Genomic DNA, 7,500 nt, shown 5'->3' on the forward strand with positions numbered 1-7,500 from the left:
AAATGGCTTGGAGGAAGAACGCATTGTGCGTATTACAGTTTGTAAAATTGACGTGTTGGCAATAATGCCATCTATTTTAGTAAAGCCTCTTTGTGAATGTGACAGTTTAATACAGTTCTCCAGACGGGAGGAAACAATTTTATTTAAAAGTCTTAATACCCTGCTGGACACCGTGATAGGTCGCCATTGTTTTAGGTCTTTAGTATTCGCCGATTTAGGTATTAGCGTAGTTTTATTTTCTCGGAGGACTGGTGGTAGACATTTCATGCCCCAAATAATATTTAATAGCGCAAGTAGATCGGCCCGCCGCATCGATCTTAGATGTTCTCTCTTAATGCCGTCCAACCCCGGACAAGATTCTTTCAGCTTGCGGAGGTGAACATGAATTTCCGTAGGGGAAATGGGATGAGAGATGTCGACGGGATTCTCAGCATGAGCCGATTGGGCCTTCCAACCGAGATCTTTGTGCGCAAAAACGTTCCGATAGTACGCCTCCAATTCGGACATATCTGGGCATTCAGGCGCTTCAAGGGAGGATCCAGTAAGTATATGCTCGGCAGCTTGTGTAGGATTCTTGGCGTATAATTTTTGAAGGCGAGCATAATTTGTTGCACGTCTCTTAGCACGATTTCCTTTACGTTTTCTGGCTGGATTGTATGGCGTGTTCCTATTGCTAATTTTATCCTTATGTTCGTTATCATTGGCTATATCTCGTATAAAGTTATCGATCATGTCTATTACAGAGTTGTCCGGCTTATTGTCCAAAAGTGCACTTATAATTGAAGTCATATTCTCTGTGGTGCTGCCGCATACACGTCTCAAAAACATGCATATCTCTTTAGATGAAATTAGAGAGCATGGGTCGTCGACGCGACTAAGTTGGAGATATGGTGGTCCAGTCGGTGCAGGATGGGTTTGCGCGACTGGTGCGAGAGCGCTCGACGACGCCTCACCTGGATCCTGTGTTTCGTCATTATCGGGTTGTGTAGCCTCGGGCGCATCTAAGCTTGCCTCGTGCAGTCTGGTGTTGTTTGCTGCTTCAATTGCTTCTGCAACATACGCTTTGTATGTTGGCTTCTGCCTCAACTTCTTTATACCATCGATAGTGCGACCTGATTCCTTAGATAGTATAAGGTTAATATCTTTGGACAAAAGCTTGCTCCTGTCAGGTAGGGACGCTTCGATGGAGGCAAGTGTTCTTATCTCGCCGTCAGAATATTGAGGGCGTGCAGAAGTCTGCCTAGCATGCGCCAGTTGGAGGTCTGAGGCATTATATTGTTCTGTGTGGGACAGGCGTATGTGCTGGCGTAGTCCAGGATAGGATTTGAACTTTCTGGAGCAGATGTCACAGGCATACCCATCGGGTTGGCTGGGAGGCGCGTTGCATCTTCGCACATGCTGCGCAGCACTTGACGCTGTTCTGTCTGTTAGTTGAATACCACACGAGGGACAACGTTCAGGAATAGCGCTCCTCGCTCTTCGATGAGAACCAGAGCTTGTAGTAGGTACCGGGGGGTTTGTAGCACCCCGGCTGGTGTTTCCACCTATTCCGTCGCCACTGTTCGGGATCGACGGCATCCGAGGCTTGCTTTCACTATCTTTTGCATATAAAATTCGCCCGAAGGCATGAGATGAGTGAGTAGCAAGCACAAACATCCCATATGGCTTTCGCCGGGATCGCCGCACGCCGTTTAGCCGTGACTGGGACTGCGATGGTGACGTGAGTCACCCAAACAGCCAACCAGTCACGTTACCGGCAGGTACCACTAGGAGGTAGGTCGTGCGACTTGGATGGGAGAGGCTGAAGGACCTAACGAGAGGTCTGAGTTACGCATTGCCATCCCTGCAACCATGACTCACGCAAGCGACGGAGTTTTTCCCCCGGCGAACCGAAGGAGAAACTCGGAGCGATTTACGCTTAAGAGAGTCATAGTTACTCCCGCCGTTTACCCGCGCTTAATTGAATTTCTTCACGTTGACATTCAGAGCACTGGGCAGAAATCACATTGCGTCATCACCCTTGAGGGCCATCGCAATGCTTTGTTTTAATTAGACAGTCGGATTCCCCTAGTCCGTGCCAGTTCTGAGCTAAGCGTTGAATGGCGGCCGAAGAGGCGAAAAGGACGGCCGAAGCCGTCACAAGAAGCCTCGCAGCAAGGAAGATCCGTTGGCGGCCAAGGCACGGGACCGAGCTCGGATTCCGGGACGCGACGCGAAGTCGCCAACCGTTCACCTCGCCCAGGCCCGGCACGTCAGCCTGGCCAACTTCCCGACCAAGCCCGACACGCCCCGCTCCTCAGAGCCAATCCTTATTCCGAAGTTACGGATCCAATTTGCCGACTTCCCTTACCTACATTAATCTATCGACTAGAGGCTCTTCACCTTGGAGACCTGCTGCGGATATGGGTACGAACCGGCGCGATACCTCCACGTGGCCCTCTCCTGGATTTTCAAGGTCCGAGGGGAAGATCCAGACACCGCCGCAACTGCGGTGCTCTTCGCGTTCCAAACCCTATCTCCCTGCTAGAGGTTTCCAGGGAACTCGAACGCTTATACAGAAAAGAAAACTCTTCCCAGATCTCCCGACGGCGTCTCCAGGTCATTTTGGGTTACCCCGACGAACACTCTTACGAGGGCCCGATTGGTATGCGGTTCCGCTGCCGGGTTCCGGAATAGGAACCGGATTCCCTTTCGCCCGATGGGTGTGTTTCTTCCCAAATCACGCAAAATTATATAAACAACGACGCATCTGCGACGCAACGACGACACGACTTGCGTTCGATAGTTTGTAAGATTTAACCAAGCAAAAAATAGAAAAAAAATCGCTTTCAGGCGTTCGACAACGTCGCATCACGTCGAACGTGAAGTATCCATCGATCCGAACCGCGATCATTTTTTTTCAGCGTTCAACGTTTTTGTCAATTTATCAATAAAAATGATCATGTTCGAGCGGTGGATTAGGACACAAACACGAAACGACGGCGACGTAAATTGTTATTTAACTGCAATTTTTTTCTCTTTTTAACATTTTTTGCCTTTTGCGCGCGTACGTGCGTGCGAGCGTACGTATGTTTGTCATTTGCGTTCGAAAAGCGTGAATTTTAGGACACCTCATCAACATTAGATTTCTCTTAGGGCTTAGGATCGACTGACTCGTGTGCAACGGCTGTTCACACGAAACCCTTCTCCACGTCAGTCCTCCAGGTCCTCGCTGGAGTATTTGCTACTACCACCAAGATCTGCACCGACGGCGGCTCCAGGCAGGCTCACGCCCAGACCCTTCTGCGCACACCGCCGCGACCCTCCTACTCGTCAAGGCTTCATGGAGAACGGGAACTAAATCCCGTTCCTGCGCACTTGCCGTTGACGGCGGAGTATAGGCGCGACGCTTCAGCGCCATCCATTTTCAGGGCTAGTTGCTTCGGCAGGTGAGTTGTTACACACTCCTTAGCGGATTCCGACTTCCATGGCCACCGTCCTGCTGTCTTAAGCAACCAACGCCTTTCATGGTATCCCATAAGCGTCGACTTAGGCGCCTTAACTCTGCGTTTGGTTCATCCCACAGCGCCAGTTCTGCTTACCAAAATTGGCCCACTTGGCACTCTGATCCAAGAAAAATTTTATCAATTTATATCTCGTGGCTTCATGAAAATTCAAGCAAGCCAGAGATCTCACCCATTTAAAGTTTGAGAATAGGTTGAGGTCGTTTCGGCCCCAAGGCCTCTAATCATTCGCTTTACCAGATGAGACTCGTTATGCGTTCGAGTCGAGTGCCAGCTATCCTGAGGGAAACTTCGGAGGGAACCAGCTACTAGATGGTTCGATTAGTCTTTCGCCCCTATACCCAGTTCCGACGATCGATTTGCACGTCAGAATCGCTACGGACCTCCATCAGGGTTTCCCCTGACTTCGTCCTGACCAGGCATAGTTCACCATCTTTCGGGTCCCAACGTGTACGCTCTAGGTGCGCCTCTTCTCGCAATGAGAACGAGACGCCCCGGGAGTGCGAGGCCTAATCGTAACGAGGCCCATCCTCCCTTAGTCGACTTCACGGACGACTTTCACTTTCATTTCGCCTTTAGGTTTATCAAATCCCAATGACTCGCGTACATGTTAGACTCCTTGGTCCGTGTTTCAAGACGGGTCCCGAGAGTACCCAAAGCAATAGCGTCGCCGACCGGTAATTCAAAGTTTGGCCAGTCCAAGGACTCCGCCTGCCAACAGCCCGCCAGGCCCGGTTACGGCGCTAAGTCCGTACATCCGGTATCTAGACTGGAACGAGCTTGCGGCGGTCCTGGACGCAGTGCGTTCGAGAATTTTGCGGCCCGATACCGTCTGAGTACCGTCGCGCAGTCGGCCGGGCATCCAAGGGGCTGTCATCGTACGCTAAAAGCGACGGACAGTCTTCGCCTCGGGCCTTAGACCGACACGCAACGGGTCGCGACGTTCTACTAGGGGAGAAGTGCACGACTACATAGCCGGAACATTCGCCGCGGGTGGTGTGCCCACGCCGATGGGAAACCCGCCGTAACGGGACCATCCGGGGCACTATCGCACCAACACGGGAGCCAGCTTCGTTGACGATGAATCTCCCCATTCGATCTTTTGGGTTTCTCGGGTTTACCCCTGAACGGTTTCACGTACTCTTGAACTCTCTCTTCAAAGTTCTTTTCAACTTTCCCTCACGGTACTTGTTCGCTATCGGTCTCGTGGTCATATTTAGCCTTAGATGGAGTTTACCACCCACTTAGGGCTGCACTCTCAAGCAACCCGACTCTAAGGAGAGATCCACCCGAGACGCGTACCGGTCGCTACGGGCCTGGCACCCTCTATGGGTAAGTGGCCCCATTCAAGATGGACTTGGACGCGATTCGATGTCTCGGGATAAACGGATCCTCCTGAACACTACATTTCCCAGCGGCGTTAACCGCGGGATTCAGTGCTGGGCTCATTCCTGTTCGCTCGCCGCTACTAAGGAAATCCTTGTTAGTTTCTTTTCCTCCGCTTATTAATATGCTTAAATTCAGCGGGTAATCTCGCCTGCTCTGAGGTCGTCGAAATTTTATTATTTCTTTTCAAAGTTATACCACAAACTGTACGCTCTTTTCGGGGTTTCGACACGTAATACGAAAGGTATATTAATACCAACGACGCACAGGGATTATGTCGTTCGATTTTTTCCTTGTATCGTTCGATAACCAACTATTTTTCTCTTTTCGGATCAACACAATATCGTCGACTACTCGAAGGTACGTACGAGCCAAAATGAAAGCTCGGTGTCTCCTCTCTCTTTTGTTCGACAAAAGAAAAAAGGCACTTAAAACGCCGCATATTCGGGCAGGCGGGACAACGACAAAAAAAAAAAACGACGACGACGACGTCCGGTTGTTCTCGACTCGCGTCGGAGTATATATGTATATATTATAATCGGATATATCTTTTTATCTATCCAGGGCGCGTTAAAACAAACGACGAGGAGAGACTACGACAACGAGGAGATAAAGGTCGGACACCTTTTCTTCTTACCCTCGGCGCGCTCTCGCACACGATCGTTTCATGTTTCTTTTGTCCCCTAAAGGATACATATACCGTTACAACATATTTACGTTCGAATATACACTCGACGGTCGATAAACCGTAAAGACGCATCGTCCGATACGTTTTTTCTTTTGCTGTCGCGTTCCGACGCAAAATCCCAAGAAAAGGGCGAGAATGCCAGAGACAGCCATGTAAACCATCGGTGACTTATCATGGTCCAGAGAATAAAGGGTTAAAGGAAAAAAGAAATCCCATTTTTAACGTGCGTGGTACACCTTCGTCGTGTATATATCGTTCGATGAAACCACGAGCGCACAAAAGGAGGAACAAAAGCGTTTCGAGATCGATCTTCGGTGTAAATGTCATTGTTCATTTGCGTTCGACCGTTGTTCGATAAAAGAAATTTAACACACGAACAACAATGAAGGGAGACTCTCGCAAGACGATCACCAAATAAGCGTTTATCGTTCGATCGGTCCGGGTTTTTCAACGTCCGTCCGGCACAATTATGCACTTCGAGGACTGGACGACCGGAACCCGTATTGGGATCGCGCGGTCTTCCGCTTCTAATCAACGACAACGAAGCGATCTGCGCTTGTAAATGTTAAAAAAAACGTGGCGAAGCTACGATCTCGTAATAATTTAACCGTGAAAGAGCTTCCGTCGCACGTTTATTTTTAACTTTTCCCCTCGTTGTATAAACTTTCGCACCGTCGAAAAAAAAATTCGACAATCATTTCAGACAACGTCGGGAGCGCGGAGAAACGCCGTAAACACGCTCTACTCTCGGCTTGCTTCCTTCAATTGGTGTCTAACAATTCTCTCGCAGGGCGAAGAATCATTTTCTCTCTCGTCTAAATATCCTTCTGTAGTTAGGTGTTTTCGACTCGGGAGCGCTCTTTCACGGGCGGTCGTATATGGTCTCTTTTAGGGGTTTAACTAGAAACCACGACTCACGCAAGCCGAGATAAGCGCATTCCGCCGAGAAGATCCTAAAAACTAAGAATTGCGAGATATACGAAAATGTTCTTCTGTCGCCTGTGAAAAAAATGAACACTAGCAAAGAGAGGGCGAGACACGAACGTTCCATTTAACATTCTCCGCGTCAAACGCCGACGAAATGTCCAACCATCGCTCGTACGTTTTCGCCAATTTCGCAAGTTGTTCTCTCTCTCGCGTTCGACCATCGGATCCCGCTCCGAAACGTTCGACTTTTCGGCGTTTAACAGTTTCGTTTTATCTAGTCGAACGACGAGCGGTACCGAAAAAAATTTAACAATGAAGAGAAAACCTTTTGCTGCTAAAGGCAAACGCAAGCAGTCTTTAGTTATATAAACGACCCTCAGCCAGGCGTGGTCCAGGAATTGTATCCGTGGACCGCAATGTGCGTTCGAAATGTCGATGTTCATGTGTCCTGCAGTTCACACGTTGACGCGCAATTAGCTGCGTTCTTCATCGACCCACGAGCCAAGTGATCCACCGTTCAGGGTAATCGTATAAAAATTTTTGTTCATATTTAACAACTCAGCGTCTGAAAACCAGTATGTACGTGATTTATTTAACCTGGTTTATAAATTCGTTCGATTGTCCATAGAATACTAACTCCAATCCAAGCGCAAGATCGAGTATCGGTATTCGGACGTCGTCCCGTCATAGCTCTGTTCACAGATTTACCCGAGCTGATTGATGATTAAGACGACACGATAACGTCCATGGACGGGTAAAGGACCGTATAAAACTACAGAACCGCCGATGAAACAACGCTCTGTGACGCATTTCTCTTCGTGCGGCGAGTTTTCAGTCCGTTCCGGGTGGTAAAGTCATTCAAAAACCGTGGAAAATACGAAACGCGCTGTCGCGCGTAACACAGAGTCTCCTGCTCGCTGCTTACATATATTGGACGTCTTGGCGGTATCGCGAGATTCAATACGGACACTCCATGGCCGGCGTCAGATCGGTCTA

At 49.2% G+C, this 7,500-nt stretch overlaps 1 non-coding gene and 1 pseudogene across 1 annotated transcript; both read right to left on the reverse strand.

Annotated features, from left to right (window-relative positions):
- Positions 1-5,054, reverse strand: part of LOC143266237 (large subunit ribosomal RNA) — an 8,245-nt pseudogene extending 3,191 nt beyond the window's left edge.
- Positions 5,055-6,874: 1,820 nt separating this feature from the next.
- Positions 6,875-7,029, reverse strand: LOC143266250 (5.8S ribosomal RNA). Its single transcript, XR_013041302.1, has one exon. It is a non-coding gene; the product is annotated as a 5.8S ribosomal RNA (ribosomal RNA).
- Positions 7,030-7,500: the final 471 nt, after the last annotated feature.

The sequence above is a fragment of the Megachile rotundata genome, unplaced genomic scaffold (genome assembly GCF_050947335.1).
Source record: "Megachile rotundata isolate GNS110a unplaced genomic scaffold, iyMegRotu1 scaffold0114, whole genome shotgun sequence".
NCBI lineage: Eukaryota > Metazoa > Arthropoda > Insecta > Hymenoptera > Megachilidae > Megachile > Megachile rotundata.